The sequence below is a fragment of the Halichoerus grypus genome, chromosome 8 (genome assembly GCF_964656455.1).
Source record: "Halichoerus grypus chromosome 8, mHalGry1.hap1.1, whole genome shotgun sequence".
In the NCBI taxonomy this organism is placed as follows: domain Eukaryota; kingdom Metazoa; phylum Chordata; class Mammalia; order Carnivora; family Phocidae; genus Halichoerus; species Halichoerus grypus.
Genome location: NC_135719.1, coordinates 94637002 through 94655409, shown reverse-complemented (window position 1 = coordinate 94655409; position 18408 = coordinate 94637002). Strand labels below are relative to the sequence as shown.

At 35.3% G+C, this 18408-nt stretch overlaps 1 pseudogene; it reads right to left on the bottom strand.

The window, feature by feature from the left end:
- Window positions 1-245: 245 nt before the first annotated feature.
- LOC118525868 (small ribosomal subunit protein uS10 pseudogene) lies at window positions 246-616 on the bottom strand (annotated as a pseudogene).
- Between the last annotated feature and the right edge of the window lie 17792 nt (window positions 617-18408).

Genomic DNA, 18408 nt, shown 5'->3' with positions numbered 1-18408 from the left:
TTTTTTGGCTGTTTTTAGGGTTTTCTATGTATAATATCATGTCATCTTCAAATAGTGACAGTTTTACTTCTTCCTTTTCAATCTGGATGCCTTTTATTTCTTTTTCTTGCTTAACTGCTCTGGCTAGGACTTCCAATACTATGTTGAATAAAAGTGGGGGAGAGTGGGCATTTTCGTCTTGTTCCTGATCTTAGAGGAAAAGCTTTTTACCATTTTTTAAAAATTTAACAACTGATAATTTATTAAAAAGGTTGATTTAAGCATCTGCAATGGTGACTTCAACCTTGACTCCTGGCTCAATACCGATGGAAGTAATCTGCTTAACAATCTTAGAAGGACTGTAGAAATCAATGAGTTGCTTGTGGACCGTCATCTGAGAACAATCCCAAGTCTTAGAACCTTCAGCACAGGGAGTTTTTCTTGTAGTGATTCTCAGAGTCTTGGTAGGCATCCAAACTGCTCCTTTCACTTTGAGATTCTTTTCCTTTGCGCCTCTGATCAGGTCAGCACATACCTTTTCCAAAGATTTTACGTTGTGGCTGGTGAGAATAATTCTAATTCAGTGAATCACCACCTCTGGTTCCGTGGGTGTCTTCACGGTGTCTTTAAAAGCCATGGCTGCAGCGCGGCTTCCTGACTGACTTGTTCCTCAGCGAGAACGAACAGTAATGAGTCAGAAACAGGAGCAGGGCATCCAAGGCTCTGCTGTAGCAGTGACTGCATCTTCCTCAAAGAGCGCATTTTACCATCGAGTACCTTAGCTCTAGGCTATTCTATTTTTTTTTACCGTTGTCTTATAGTTATGCATCTTAGTTTATTTTTCTTGTGGGGGTTGATCTAGGGCATACAATGTATATCTTTATCTTAGCACAATCAACCTTCAAATGTTGTTATGCCCCTCAATATAAAGAGCCTCACAGCAGTATATTTCTATTTACTCCCTCCTCTCTTTTGTGCTATTATTGTCTTACATTTAACTTGTAAATATGCTGTAAACTCCCCAATACATTGTTATTATCTTTACTTTTGTTATTATTTGTACTTTTAAGAGTCAGTTATCTTTTAAGGTGACTAAAAATGAGAAATATATTTTGAAAATATTTGCCCATATACTTACCATTTCAGATTCTCTTTATTTCTTTTTGTAGGCTTAAATTTCTAAATAGCATTCTTCTCCTTTAGCCTCAGGAATTTTGTTGACATTATTTGTAGTGCATGTCTACTGGCAATGAAGCCCTTCAACTTTTGTTTATTGGAAGTGTTTATTTTGCCTTTATTTTTAAAAGATATTTTTCCTGTTTTTTTGTTTTGTTTTGTTTTGTTTTTTGCTTTCAGCACTTAAAAATATTATTTTATTATTTTCTAGCTGGTAAAGTTTCCTTTTTTTTAAAGATTTATTTATTTGAGAGAGAGAAGGAAAGAGTGGGGGGAGGGGCAGAGGGATTTAATTGGAGTTATTTTAGAGAGAGGGAGAGAGAGAATCTGAAGCAGACTCCACACTGAACGTGGCACCAATATGGGGCCTGAACCCACGTCCCTGAAATCATGATCCCAGCCAAAATCAAGGGTTGGATGCTCAACTGACTGAGCCACCCAGGCACCCCTGGCTTGTAGAGTTTCTTATGGGACATTTTCAGTCAATCTTAACTATATTCCGCGGGATATAATGTACATTTTTATATGGCTGTATTTAATATTTTCTCTTCATTACTAATTTTCAGCAATTTGAGTGTGATCTTCCTTGGTGTGGTTTTATTTATGATTCTTTTTCCTAGGATATGTTGAACTGCTTAGATCTGTGTGTATACGTCAAAAATTGTGAACGGTCAGAGATTTTACTCAACTTGCAAACTAATAAGTTTCAAGGAGTACTTTATTATTCATAGTACAAGTAGCTAGCATATGTACATTTTCCTCAGTTACAAAGTGATGTGAAGAAGTCCAGATGACATCTGAATATTCAAGTGAGCAGTGTTACAGACAAGGATCCTAAACTTAGGGAATCCGAATCTTTTATAATGTTCAGTAAGCATACCTTTCCTTTGTTCTAGAGAGTGATACTATATCTTCCAAGACAGTAAACAAAGCTACCTTTTTTCTCGAGGGAGACACTACACTTTATTTTTTTCATTTTTTTATTATGTTATGTTAGTCACCATACAATACATCATTAGATTTTGATGTAGTGTTTCATGACTCATTGTTTGCGTAGAACACCCAGTACTCCATGCAATACGTGCCCTCCTTAATACCCATCACCTTCTAAGGTTGTTTGCTATACAAACATCTTTCAAAATATAGTTCAGGACAAAGATAGTGCCTCTGGATGTAAGATGTGCAGGAATATGAGAGACCCATGGATCATTATTTCCCTATGATATATAGTTTTAATAAATTTTGGAAATTTTCCACCCATTGTTTTTTAAAATACATTTTTTAATGACTCCCTATTCCTTTTAGAACTCCAATTAAATATATTTTAGAATGCCTGATATTTCCCCACAGGTCATTTTGGCTGTGTTATTTTATTTTCAGTCTATTTTTACTCTGTGATTTATTTTGGGTAATTCCTATTTCTATCTTTTCAAGTTTACTAGTCTTTTCTTCTGCAATATCTGATACATTATCAGTCCCTTCTAGTGTAGTTTTTATTATAGAGATTTTTTTAATATCTAAAAGTTCCATTTGGCTGTATATCTTACATTTATCTCTTCATAATATGTATGTTTCCCTCTACCTTCTTGAACATTTAGAGTATATTTATAGAAGTGTTTTAAGACCTTTATCAGTTAATTCCATCATTTCTGTCATTTATGACTATTTCAGTTCATTGATATTTTTTTCTGGTCATTGCTCATATTTTTCTGCTTCTTTGCTTGCCTCATAATTTTTGATTGAATGCTAAACATTGTGAATTTTACATTCTGGAGTGCTAGATATTATTTTATTCCTTTAGGTAGTGTTGGACTTTTTTTCCTAATATGCAGTTAAGTTATTTGGATCAGTTTGTCCCTGTTGTGACTTAACTTGGTTAGAATGTGTCCAGAGCAGCCTTTAGTCTAAGGTTATTTTAGCCTCACTGCTAAAGTGATACCCTCCAGAGAATCCTATCTGATGCCAATGTCTTATGAGGTGTTTCCACTGTCGCTGGTGGGGACATAAACAATTTCTAGCCCTAGTGAATTTTGGCTTATTACTTTCCATTGGTTCTTTTATTACCCTCATCTTTTATTAATATATATATATATATATATGTATATATATATATATATATATGATTCATATATATATATATATATATATATACATATATATATATATATATATATGCCAACACTTGTCTAAAGATTCAAGGGGATGAGATCACTCTGCAGATTTCTAAGTTTCTCTCTGCATGCAGCTTCCTCCTCCATTACTGTGCCTGTCAAGCTCTGACTGCCTTGGCCTCCTGGGACTCTGATTCCTATCTTCTCAACTCATCAAGGCTGCAGGCTTTATCTAGGTTCTCCCTCCCTGCAAGGCATGGACAATCAGGCAGTAAACTGAGGGCAATGGTAGGGCTAACCTCATTTGTTTCTTTACTTTTAAAGATAACTACCCCAAAGATACAAATGTAGTGATCCAAAGGGGCATGTGCACCCCATTGTTTATAGCAGCAATGTCCACAATAACCAAATTATGGAAAGAGCTTAGATGTCCATCAACAGATGAATAAAGAAGATGTGATATATATATATATATACATATATACACACACACACACAATGGAATATTATGCAGCCATCGAAAAATGAAATGGAGTTGCAATGACATGGATGGAACTAGAGGGTATTATGCTAAGCAAAATAAGTCAATTAGAGAAAGACAATTATCATATGATCTCACTGATATGAAGAATTTGAGAAACAAGACAGAGGAGCATAGGGGAAGGGAGGGAAAAATGAAACAAGACGAAACCAGAGAGGGAAACAAACCATAAGAGACTCTTAATCTCAGGAAACAAACTGAGGGTTGCTGCAGTGGAGGGGGGTGGGAGGGATGGGGTGGCTGGGTGATGGACATTGGGGAGGGTATGTGCTATGGTGAGCACTGTGAATTGTGTAAGACTGATGAATCACAGACCTGTACCTCTGAAACAAATAATACATTATATGTTAATAAAAAAATAAATAAATAAAAACATGGTCTAAAAGACACAGGAAACCATTTGCAACAGGACTAGATGGAAATAAAAGAAGGGTAAAGTGCAAAGGAACAGGAAAATAAAATAGATAAAATTAGCAAAAAAAAAAAAGATAACTGCTCTTTACTATCTATTGTCTAATATCTGAAAAATACTGTTTTATATATTTAGCCTGGTTCTTTATGTTGGAAGGGAAAATCACATCCTTTTTACTTTATCATGTTTGGAAACAGAAGTTTGTCATTCCTTCTTAATTTATTAGCTGGAATAATTCTAAAAGAGTAACTTCCTTTCATCAACTTGATTATCCTAAGTATAGTTTATATAGAAAAGGTTAGATTCTTTACTAGTTTACAGAATGACAGGTTTCTTAGCACATTCCAAAGGACAGCAATGGAGTTTTAAAATATTTTGTATTCATAATAATAGTTCTGGTGTGTTTTAATATTGCAGTTATTATTATCATGGATGCTCAAATGACCTCCTCTTTCACTAGTGCTAGGCTCTTCAATTCGACTCTTCTATCCTTTTGACACAACTTTAACAGTCTTTGAATACTACTTGCTTTTCTGTTATGACAAGACCCTGTATAGATGCTAAGAGACTCCTGGATTCCTGAAATCATACTTCCATGAATTTTATCCAGTCTAGAACTGCCCATATAAGAACAATATGGAGATAGATAAAACTGTCATCATTGTAGATAATTATTCCACATGTTCTCAAAGTAGCAGTGCATTACTATCTCTCAAGTTCTGAAAAATGGCTGGGATATTATACAATCAGAGGGCATCATTAGGTAATGAAATTATACAAGTTTGGATAATTCAAACATGGGTCTTTTTTTTTTTTTTTAGACAAAAGAAATCAGAAAGATGGCATTCAGGATACAGTTGAAATGGAGGGATAACTAGAGTAAGGATATGGAGTGTCTGAGAAGAGTGGCAGAAGCCTAGTTGGAAGAAATGAAATTAAAAGCAGAGACATCTGATGCAAGCGGTATGTTTAAAATGGTGGGTAGAAGGCAGAACCTGAGGGTCCCCAAGGCATTGGAGCTCTTAGCAGGAGGGAGCCGTAACTGTACTTGGGAAACCTCATTTTATTCATAATGGCACCGTAATAAATAGATTTGGGTAAATGAGGCTGTTGATGAGTGACATGAAGCTACATTAATCTGACCCATGTTTCTTTATAATAGATCTATAGCTACCAGAGACAGAACATTCTTCTTTGGTAATCAAGGTGTTCTCTGAATGGTGCTGGAATTTTGTTGCTCTAATTTCTCCTTTTATACTATGCAATTCAGTCCTTTTATGATACACTCTTTCTTCAGACAGGGTAACACATAATTATTAAGGTTAAATAGGTAGAATCACAATTTGGTCACATTTCCCTAAATTTACACCTACTTAATTACACTTTTGGATGCACTTGAAACTTATTTTTTTTTGCACTTGAAACTCTTAATCTGAGATTGAGAGTCTCTTGGATAGTATCATTGGTATATATGGCATCTCATCCTTCCAGTTTGATTCTTTATTATTTTTTTTTTAATTGAGGTATAATTGACATCAAATGTTTCAGTTTCAGGTGTACAACATAATGACTCAGTATTTGTATATATTGCGAAATGATCACCACAATAAGTCCAGTTAACATTCATCATCATACATAATTTTAACTTTTTTCTTGTGATGTGAACATTCAAGATCCCATCTCCTAGGTACTTTGAAATATGCAATACAGTATTGTTAACTATAGTCACATTGGTTTACATTATATCCCCATGATTTATTCATTTTATTAACTGAAAATTTGTAGCTTTTGACCCCTTTCACCTATTTTACCCACTCCCCATCCCCACCACTGATCTGTGTTCTGTCTCCATGAGCTCATGTTTTATTTTGCTTTGTTTTGTTTCTTTAGATTCCACATATAAGTGAGATCACATGGTATTTATCATTTCCTTTCTGGCTTAGTTCACTTAGCATAAGGCCCTCAAGGTCCATCCATGTTGTCACAAATGGCAAGATTTCTTCTTTTTTTTTAAATGGCTGATATTCCTTTGTGTGTATGTGTGTGTGTGTGTATCACCATTTCTTTATTCAGTCATCAATAGACACTTAGTTTGCTTCCATATCTTGGCTATTGTAAATAATGCTACAGGGAATATGGGGGTGCATGTATCTTTTCAAATTAGTGCTTTTATTTTTTCTTTTTTAGAGAAAGTATAGACTTTATTTTTTTTAATGTTTGTAAGACTACCTGTGTTTATTGTCCTCAAAAGTTCTTTTTTTTTGCATTTAAAAAATTTTATTATGTTATGTTAATCACCATACATTACATCATTAGTTTTTGATGTAGTGTTCCATGATGCATTGTTTGCGTATAACACCCAGTGCAGTACTTTTACTTCCTTCAAATAATACACAGAGGTGGAATTGCTGGATTGTATGATAGTTCTATTTTTAATTGTTTTGAGGAACTTCCATGATGTTTCAGTTTGATTCTTTCTAGTTACACTCCCTAATGGTAACTTACACTGCAGATAGGGGATTAACATTTTCTATTCTATATACTTCCATTATAGATATTTTAGAGTCAAATAAATAAATGTTTATAGGGTGTATATTGTTTTCAAGGCACTTAATTCTGATATAAGCCTAAATGGGATCCATGTTGTAAACATCAAGTAAGTTCTGTTGGTTTTATTTGATTATAACACTTAGCTTTGTCCATAATTTCTTGATTGTGTTTTGATATTTATGTATTACCTTTGTCACATAAGTATACTATATGGTATAATTTCATTCTCTGTATTTTATTTTTTCTCAGTATTGGAACATCAGTTGAAAAAAGAAAGCTAAAATAGCTAAGGCATTTTATGTAGTTATTTTGTATTAATTTTCTTTTTGGCTATTATATTGCTTAATACTTAAAGGGTTCTTCCATAAACAGAGAATGATTATAAAGTAAGCTCATTTAATAACATGAACTTCAAAATGTGAGCCCAAAGTTTGACTACCCTCATTTTTAAAAATTATTTTACATTACTACATTTGCATTATTTGAATACATGGCTTTTCCTCCCATTTATACTTTTCTTTGAGGATACGGGCCTTATTTTAATTATAACAAGTTAGGTGCATTGAATGTTTACTCCTACCACACATTATGGTTAGCATTTAAAAGATTATTTAATTCTTGCAGTGACTTCATAAAGATAAGTATTTTTATGGCACTTGCTTAACAGATGCGAACACTTAGGATTAAAGCACTAATGTAACTTTCCCCAAAATAAACATTTGGTGTCCAAACCTGGGCTTTCTGATATCAAGGTCCATAATGTTCTTCACTGTGTTAAAGTGATAGGAATATTAGTAGGAATGATAACCCTTGTATTTAATGACTTATGGGTTAAGTGTATTGATAGATAAATGGATAAATAGAGAAATAGTTATAGAGAGTGAGAACAAGAGTAAGAGAGAGAGAGAAGAGAGAGAGAGAGAGATTATCATTATGCTTTTAAATGAATCTTAGAAATTGTTGCATTTGTAACATTTGGGGAACTGCATCAATTTCTGATTTATGAATTTGGATACCTGACCTTATTCCCATTTGATTATATTTTCCTTTGAGGATAGGGGTCTTATATTAATTATAACAATTTAGGTGCATACTCCTTCTTACTTTTAAAAGTTTCATTGAAACCTGCTTGTAATGCTTAGGAAAGCCTGATGTACATCGATACTGAAATCCTCCACATTTACAGAGAGACTGTATTTAAAAAAATAAATACACCAATGAATTTGTAAAAAAAAAAAAATGAAATAATGTCATTTCTTTTAAGTCATGGCTAATCTGGAAAATTGTTATATAACCGTACCTTTTTAAATATTCAATTTTTATATATCATCTATCATATTAACATAAGCATAGAAAACAGTCTAGGAACATATATAGCAAGTTATTTAACAGTGGTTATTGCTAAGTCGTGGGACTAAGGATGTTTCAATTTTTTTCTTTTTTTTCTAAGTAAATACAATGAATATGTATAGGTATGGTTTTAGGAAGAAAAAATAAGAGAAGTTCTTTTTTATTTTAAAAAGCCATCAACATTAAACATGATTATTGCAGAGCTTTCTGTAAATTCTGTTTCTGTAGGGCAAGAAAATTATACAATTAACAGTTAACTCTCCAGGAATAATTCTTGGGCTGAACATGGTCTACAATGTTTACTAATGTACCAAAAATAATATGCACTGAGTTACCAATAGTTCTGCCCTTCGATGACTGGAGGTGTTGCAGAAACTAACTGTGGAATAACAGACTTGGCTGGTTATTTCATAGCATATATAAAATACGATTCCTCAGGCATTTTTTTTCGGTGAGGAACTCACTTTATAACAACTTTTTACACAATAATTTCTTGCGAAAGGAAAGAATAGGAGGCATTAAAAAGATTTTAAAAAGCATTTTGAAATATACATGTGACTGAGCAATACATGTTTGAAGTGATCTTCAGAGAGTTCATGTTTTGTCTGTCTCTTTAGTGCTTTTAAATGGAGACAAAATAGACCACATTCCCCATGTTTCTGAGGTAAACATATTTAGTAGTTTTTGAGTAGCAGAGGATTCTAATCTTTAAGGAGAAATCAATATAATGCTCCTATAGACGTTTCTTTGTGATGTGAAGAAAAAAACCTTAAATGGCCAGCATTTTCATTTGGAAGGAGGATAGGTGGAGGAAAAAAAGACTCATGACAGAAGGTGAGAATTCATGTCTCAAGGATCGTCTTTAGATTCATTTTTTTTTTAGAAATCAGAACTGCGTATTCTTGAACAGGTATAGGTTATTTAGAGGTAGTTGTTTTTCTTTTTATTCAGAGTTTATTTTTTTCTGGGAAGAACTCCAAAAATGACATCTTTTCTCAGCCATGTTTATATGACATGAGAATAACTAAAAATTGAAAAATACTGCAGCTGCCCCCATGCCAAATAACAACAAAGAATTCTTGGTTAAGATATGTAAACAACCTAAGTGTCCATCAGTGGGTGAATGGATAAAGAAGATGTGGTATATATACATATAATGGGATACTACACAGCCACAAAAAAGAAGAAAATTTTGCCATTTGTGACAGCATGTATAGACCTGGAGGGATTATAATAAGTGAAAAAGTCAGACAAAGACCAATACGGTATGATTTCACTTGTATGTGAAACTAAAAAACAAAACAAATGATCAAACAAAAAAAAATAAAACCCATAGATGCAGAGGACAGATTGGTGGTTATCAGAGGCGAAGGAGGTTGAGGAGTGGGTGAAAAGGGGGAAACGGGTCAATGGTAGGGTGATGGGTGGTAACTAGACTTAATGGTGATCACTTTGTAGTGCATGCCAATATCAAATTATTATGTTCTACACCTGAAACTAATAAAACCTTATATACCAGTTTTACCTGAATTAAAAAAAGAATTTTTGGTTAGAAATTCCTTTCCTATAATAAAATGAAAATCTGGATTTATTTTAATAATAATTTTACAACTCACTATTCCCGTGATGATCTAATCAGCAATACCAGACTGCCAGTTTAGTGATTCAAAGGTTGTTTCTATTAATTAGTTTTACAGCTGGATGGCTTGACTCTCTTGCTGCCATATGAAAACTAGCAGAGATGAATATGTTGTGCTTAACAAAATAAACAACTCTGCTGAATTTGAAAATGGACTCAATTTGTCTTCTCTGTTTTCAGTGGCAGATGCGAGATGACAGCTAAATGAGTGATCAGTCCATTTAAGAGGAAAATGTATATCAATATTGCCAACCACTGCCATCGAATACACATACATAATTTGATAGGCTGGCATACTTCTGTAGGCAAGCAATATAAATGCCACTAAAATTATGGCAATCTTGATCTATGGTGAGGAACTCTGAGCCCTCGAACATTCATTTGTCTAAGTACTGGAGAGATTTACACATAACTTCTGGGGAGAGTTTGGGTCTTGCCTTTGGGTACTTTCTCACCCACCTTCTATTCAGGATCTCTTTGGTAGGGTCTTCAACTGTCCTCAGGCCAGGGGACTGTTAAAGCCACAGAGAAGGTATCACTTCCAGGTCCTTTCAGTCATTATAGACACTCTCTCCTGGTCAACTTTTATTTACCTCATACAGATTTACTGAAAGCCTATGCCCATGCTGGGGATGAGGGCCATGCGAGTGAACAAAAGACTATCAAATCTCATTTGAGGGCGCCTGGGTGGCTCAGTTGGTTAAGCGACTGCCTTCGGCTCAGGTCATGATCCTGGAGTCCCTGGATCGAGTCCCGCATCGGGCTCCCTGCTCGGCAGGGAGTCTGCTTCTCCCTCTGACCCTCCCCCCTCTCATGTGCTCTCTCTCATTCTCTCTCTCTCAAATAAATAAATAAAATCTTTAAAAAAAAACAAAAACAAAAACAAAAACAAAACAAAAAAAAAAATCTCATTTGAAAGAAAAATTTATAGGAAAATACACAGACTGTGTGTTCTTTGGTAACAGTGATTCCAAGCCTTTTTTTGAGTCACAAACCCCTCTGAGAATCTGGTAAATCTACATAGGCATTGTTCCCTGAAAAACTCAGATATGCACAAACTTAACTGAATTTTGCATTCACTTTTTTGTACATAATTTGTGAGGGTGGGGGTGGGAAGGTATGAACTCCAGGTCAAGAAACTCTGCTCCACCTGATCTCCTACCCATTCATATTCAGGAGCAGACAACTTGGCCCTTAGGCTACTTTTTTTTTTTTTTTTTTTTTTTGTCTTCTCATGGAATTCTTTATTTTTTTATGTTATTTAAAAAATTAAATTTTATTCCAGTTTTACTGAGATATGACTGACATACATCACTGTATGAATTTAAGGTGTACAGCAGAATGGTTTGACTTACATATATTGTGAAATAATTGCCACACCTGGTTTAGTTAGCACCCGTCATCTCAAATAGAATAAAAAGATAAAGTGAAAAAGGAAAAGTTTTTTTCCTTGTGATGAGAATTCTTAGGATTTACTCTCTTAACAACGTTCCTATATATCCTATAGTCATCATGTTGTACATTACATCCCTAGTACTTATTTATCTTATAACTGGAAGTTTATAGCTTTTGACCACCTTCCTCCAACGAATTCCCCTTCCCCCATTCCCAACCTCTGGTAACCACAAGTCTAATCTCTTTTTCTATGAGTTTTGTCTTTTTTAGGTTCCACAAATAAGTGAGGTCGTACGGTACTTGTTTTTCCCGGTCTGACTTATTTCACTTAGCATAATGCCCTCAAGGGCCATCCATATTGTTGCAAATGGCAGGATTTTTTTTTTTTATGACTGAATAATATGTGGAATTCTTTATAGCTGAGCTGCTCTCTAATGTTTTGTTAGGTATGGGATACAGTAACTTTGATGGCCACTGACAATCCACCCTGTAAAACTGACACTCTGTACTGTACTGCTGTCTTTGCTTTGCTCCCTGGAGTTGAACTGTTGTTTTATTAGGAGCACAGGATAAATGTTTCTTCAGAACTAGTACTACAAAAATTTGCTTGTTTGGGCAACTGGATTGATTTTGTTTGTGATTACAGACATAGTGCGTAAAAGCCCTGAGATGTACAGAAACTAGTAAAATAACCTACTCACAGAAGTGATTAAATAGCCAGGATCAGGGATGAAAACATCTGTCTGTCCTTTCCCTAGCAAAGCCCTGGACATCTCCATCACAGAATTGGACCCTAAAGCCTAGACATTGTATAGAAGAGAGAATGTCCTAAGGGGTGTCCAGGGCTCCAGCTGACCAGCACTAGATCCAACATTCAGCATTGTATCAGTGTCCCTATTGTCACAATAGTTTGGTTAAAAATATTATCTTCTTATATAAAAGATGTGGTTGGGATTGTTACTTTTGCTTTTAGAAAACCATAACAATGAAAAGTCATCGTGTGCGTGTGTGTGTGTGTGTGTATGCGTACGTGTGTGTGTGTGTGTGTGTGTGTGTGTGTATAATATATCAAAGGGTAAACTAAGGTCTAAAATCCCACAGTCCAGGGTTCTCAACTCTGGCTGCACCTGGGTGGAATTACTGGGTAGTTTGTTAAACATACATACGCCTCGGCCCCACATCCAAGAGATTCTGACGGGCAGCTAGGGTTGAGAACCACTGTCCAGGTTAGGTGAGAACTTGTCTGAAAGCCACTTCAGGAATATATTGATTTTTGTAATATAAAAGAAGATCCTTGATATTCCATACATCTGTAATTAGTGGTAATTCACTTACAATGGAAAAATACGTTGAAAATATTTTAGCTTGTATGTATGCGAGAGAAGAGAGGGCTAGCTTGGTATGGTGGGAATGTTATAGACTTGGACTTAGAAGACCTGGAGTTTAATTAAGACTCTCTGATCTCCTTCTACCTAGCGTAGTCATTTTAGGCCCCTCTGAATTCAGTTATTTCTGCTGGAAAATGAAAATATTAGCACCTCAGTTACGGAGTATGACCATAGAATGGGATGATCGCCCTATGTGGAACTGCTTTGTCAACTAAAAAGCACTCTGCTCATGCATGGAGAAGTCCGTGGGAAGATTGAGACAGAAGCTGGTGTGATGCTGCTACAAGCCAGAGACCATCAGGAGCTACAAACAGCTGCTAGAGGCAAGGGAAGAGCTTTCTCCTTTAGAGTGTGGCCCTGGAGAGCCTTGATTTTGGGCTTCTGGTACTAGAACTGTGAGACAATAAGTTTCTGGTGTTTAGAGACATCTGGTTTGTGGTAATATGTTATGGCAATTCTAGGAAATGAACACAGAGCTCAGTAAGAGAGCCTTTGGGACGGGTAGCAGTCAATGTACGCTGGCCATTCCTTTTTCTTTTCTTTTTTAATATAAACATCTAAGTTTATTTATTTATTTATTCATTTATTTATTTATTTAATTTTTTTAAAAAGATTTTTATTTATTTGACAGAGAGATACACAGCGAGAGAAGGAACACAAGCAGGGGGAGTGGGAGAGGGAGAAGCAGGCCTCCCGCTGAGCAGGGAGCCTGATGCGGGGCTCGATCCCAGCACCCTGCGATCATGACCTGAGCCGAAGGCAGACACTTAATGGCTGAACCACCCAGGTGCCCCAACATCTAAGTTTATTTAATTAACTTGAATCTTTGGATAAATCAGATATGCTCAATATTTTGTTGTTGTTGTTCTTGTCAAAAGTCAATAGATTAATGTTTATATTCCTTTGAAATGATTTAATCAGTGTGGGAATTAAAAACATACATTTAAAAGTAATATTTTAAAATAAAAATATTTATTTTAAATAAAAATTTTTATTTTAAAAATAATATTTAGTTTTCTCATAAAACCATCAGTTACACTAAACTTTCAAAACTCTAATACTGATTTATGAATTAGATAAACTGCAATTACTAATATATACTAAGATTATAAAATTGAAAAATTATATTGAACACAGAAGAATTATAATTGTGACAAAATGTGTGATATCAGTACTAATTAGGTCTTATAGTGGGTCAGATAAAACATAATTTTCAAGATACTTAGTGAAGCTTCCCTGGTGGTCTAGTGGTTAGGATTCAGCGCTCTCAAGATACTTAGTGAAGTTTAAACCTTTGAATAATATTATATTCAGTTCAATAATTTTTTGGATATTTGCTTGATTTCTATATATATTTTTTGATACAGGTGTTTTTGCTTCTGACTTTAATATGCTCCAAAGTAGCTATAATCTTTTAGTTCTATTAATGATTGTATTCCATTTTGCTATTTTATTTCTTTTAAGAGAATCACAAGTGTGATTTTATTTTATTTTATTTTTTTCTCCCCACCCCTCTCCCCTCCAGCAACCCTCAGTTTGTTTCCTGAGATTAAGAGTCTCTTATGGTTTGTCTCCCTTTCTTGTTTTGTTTTGTTTAATTTTTCCCTCCCTTCCCCTATGCTCCTTTGTCTTGTTTCTCAAATTCCTCATATCAGTGAGATCATATGATACTTGTCTTTCTCTGACTTATTTCGCTTAGCATAATACCCTCTAGTTCTATCCACGTCATTGCAAATGGCAAGAGTTCATTTTTTTGATGGCTGCATAATATTCCTCTGTGTGTGTGTGTGTGTGTGTGTGTGTGTGTGTGTGTGTGTGTGTGTACACCCCACATCTTCTTTATCCATTCATCCGTCGATGGACATCTAGGCTCTTTCCATAGTTTGGCTATTGTGGGCATTGCTGCTATAAACATTGGGGTGCACGTACCCCTTCGGATCACTACATTTGTATTTTTGGGGTAAATAGCCAGTAGTGCAATTGCTGGGTCGTAGAGTAGCTCTATTTTCAACTTTTTGAGGAACCTCTGTACTGTTTTCTAGAGTGGCTACACCAGTTTGCATTCCCAATAGTGTAAGATGGTTCCCTTTTCTCCACATCCTCGCCAACATCTGTCGTTTCCTGACTTGTTAATTTTAGCCATTCTGACCAGCGTGTGGTGGTATCTCATTGTGGTTGTGATTTGTATTTCTCTGATGCTGAGTGATGTTGAGCATTTTTGCATGGGTCTGTTGTAGGCTGGGTATTTCTGAAAGGCAGGCTGCTTTGGGGTCTGACTCCTTACTTTTCCCAGTTTCTTCTTTTCCTCTATTTTTGGATTCAGAGTTTTCCACCTGATTCCCATGGGAGCAGGAGCTGGTGCTCTTATGTTGTGGTTGTGGTCAGGGGCAAACATACACTGAGGGAAGGAGGCACAGGAACAATGTGGAGGGTTCAGCTGTGATGCTGAAATCACTTGAAAGATGGAGGAATTTAAAAATGCACAGGCATAAGAACTAACAAGTTGTGGTGAAGGTTGTTCTATGCTTAATTGTAAAAATAAATAAGGCCAATTTGCCATTGGGAGTATCATTGGCACACAAAGAATTAATATAATAATATGCTTAAAGTGTGTCTTACAATCATGTTTGCGCTATTGATTTGCTTAGTAAATTATTTTGTAGAGATGGTACAAACTTCAGTCCCAACCTGGTTAATTTATGGGAGTCTAATTTAGTTGATTCTAAATTGTTGACATTTTATTGTACACAAATGCAAATCATATATTTGCTTCTCTGCTTGCACTCAACTTTATTGTAGGTCATATAAATAGAATAGATTAAGAGAAAATACCTTGGGACAAATAATTATATGCTTACGTATACTGATATGTAGCTAATCTGAAGAGTCATTTTTGTGAACCTGAAAAATTTAAATCCTTTTCTGTCTTTAGGGGAAATATATACCTCTAATTTTTTGTCATCTACCTTCTTGTTTTATTCTTCTTTTATTTTATTGTCCTTGGTATCCCACTTGCTTTTTTGACACATGACAACTTTTTTTTTAGTTTGGTCCTGCTGATACCATTGCTAAATTTAAAACCGAGCTCAGAGAATTAAGATCATTGTTCATAGAGTGGGTAATAGGTAGATGATAGATAGATAGAAGAAGATGCATAAGAGTAGAGTCTCTTTTTTGATGATGTAAGGTCTTTTTTTCCCTCTGAACCAGGCAATGTAGTCTCTATTGTGAGGGTTGCCCATTAGCCACTCTGTTCACTTTATTGATTCAATTTGGTAAGACAAAGAAGATAACATGTTGTACTACCTCATTGAATGTGCTTTGCTGTAGCATGTGGGTCAAGGTCCATTCATCAATATGGGAAATATTGATTAAGCCTCAGACTTCTCATTTTGTTTAAATCAATGATACAAGATGAGGCTTAGATAGGCAGAGATCTGCTACTGGTGAGAGACTGTGAGATAAATGTCTTACATCATTTGAAGTTAAGATCACCAGAGAACCAGGAAGTGACAGAGTAGATTAAAGACTGACATTAGCAGGGGAGCAATTAGAAATTTTGATTTCTACAAATTTTTGGAAACAAGATTGTAAATAGTTGTGAAAGTGATAGCTTTCTTTTAGCTTTATATAGCTGCATTACAGTGTATGAGTTCTTGAAAAGTCTTATAAAGCACCAAGACGCTTGAGTACCTTAGATAATTTTTTTTTCAGTGAGGCCTAAAGACTCAATTGGCCTTAATAAACAACTCTACAGAGATGAACTATAGTAATATTGGAGGTAAGGGAGTGACTCCTGTTGGATACTTACTTAAGGTTTCTAACTTGGATGGGTGGGTGATTGGCAGCTCTCTCATTCTGCCAGAGGCCAAGGTTGTGCTTGATGGCAGGTGGATCAGGTCTAGGCGAATGCCCCAGATTACAGTGAGGTAGATTGTCTTCCGAGGGGACAAGTCAGAGTAGCTTAATAGCTATATTTATATTCTGGACAGGCCAGACTCCTTATGTTGATTCCATCATCTGTGATATTGCTCATCCTACTTCCTTAATCTTCAATGGTCCATATGAGTGGTTCTCAAAGTATGGTTGCTAGATCAGCAGCATGAGCACAATTTGGGAATTTGTTAAAAATGCAAATTCTTGGGCCTCACTTCATATCTACTGAAGCAGAGACTCTGGGGTGGACACAGCAATCTATGTTTTAACAGCCCTCCAGGTAATTTTGATACATGCTAGTTTGAGACCATGGATCTTTATTATTCTCTCTGCCTAATTTACTTTCAAGACTTGATCAGATCTTTCCCTTTTCTTAGAAACCTCTCACATATATTATACAGCATATAACAAAATATCTAATGCATAAGAAGTACTTGATAAATAGTTGTCTTATGATTGCTCAATACTCCTGCAGTTTTGGAGAGAAAGGAGAATGTTTTAGTCCTGCTGTTTAGCACACTCCCAGCCACTGTACTCCTGATCGCCTCTGCCTACCACTAGAAGTGCTCTGGTGTTTTTATGTGCAAAATTACAGATGTTCCACAAACAGCAGTAAAATAAAACCTGCCCTAAGGGAGACACAAGTAGAATGTGCCAGCCACCTAAAAAAACAATTACACTACAGTCTGCAGGCGATGTGTTTGTAATGAGCATTCTTCCAGAATTTCTTACAATAGTATCAATCATAATTATTTTATATCCTTTTCCTCATAAATACCTGTGTTTCTCTGATGACATGTTCCAAATTTTGGTTCAGAAAATCCAATGACTATAGTCATAATGAAGCTAATGAAAGAAGGGCAATAGGTGTATAGAGAAAGAAGGATTGCCATAGAATCAAACCTGTAAACTGATGACCAGACAGAAACCGTTCAGTTGTTTTGGCTTAGATAGGGGTGGGGCAATTGATTTATAGTTTGGAGGGCTATGGGATCCTTTCAATTTAATAACAGTTATTTAAGATAAAGTCAGGTGTGGTGGGGTGGTAAGAGTCTGGGTTGAAGTCCCAACACTTCCATGTATTTGCTGTATAAATTTCAACTTATTCATTTTCTCTGAGCCACCTATAAAATAAAAACATTAACATTCAGGTCAGACTCTAAGAATTTTCCAATATTCGACCTTTTTGACCCATGAAAATGGAAATTTCACATGACTCAAACCAATATCTGCCTCAAGGAATTGTCATGAAGATTTAGGGAAGTCAATATGTAGAGTGCCTGGTACATAGTGGGCGCTCAGTAAATATTAGATCTAGTCTCATATGAAAGTGATTGGCACACAGTGTTCAATAGGAATTTTTGAATAAAATAATCACAAGAGGTAGTTACCTTCACTATCTAAATATAAAACCAGTCTTTGGTAGGCTTACTCCAACAGCCACTTCCATGCCAAGTAACTGTGTCTATCCTGATTACTAAATTATTTTCCAGAATATTCATAGTTTGGAGGGGGTCTATTTTTTTATCCAATATTTACTACTTTGTGGGCATAAAAATATAATATTTTTATGTATATTTTCATTATTTAAAGTATTCATAATTTAGTGTTGGTACTTGTTTTGAACTGGATTTTGAATTGCATAAGATACTCCTATTGTGCTTTGGTTTAAACAGGGAGAAAAACAACTTAAGGCAGTCAGCCTTTGGTATATTAAAAAACATTATTCATGTTTTCATTTAGGCTCTCCTGCATATCACAAAGCCTGAGAAATGACTCGAGACTGGTTTTAACCCCTCAGGAACAGTTACATTTCCACAATGGGGCATCTCTGATGGGGGATTGTCAAATGTATGTCAGTGGGGTACATTCCACATTGATTGAAATTTCGTCTCCAAATACCAGCTAATAATGAATAGTCAGTTTTCATG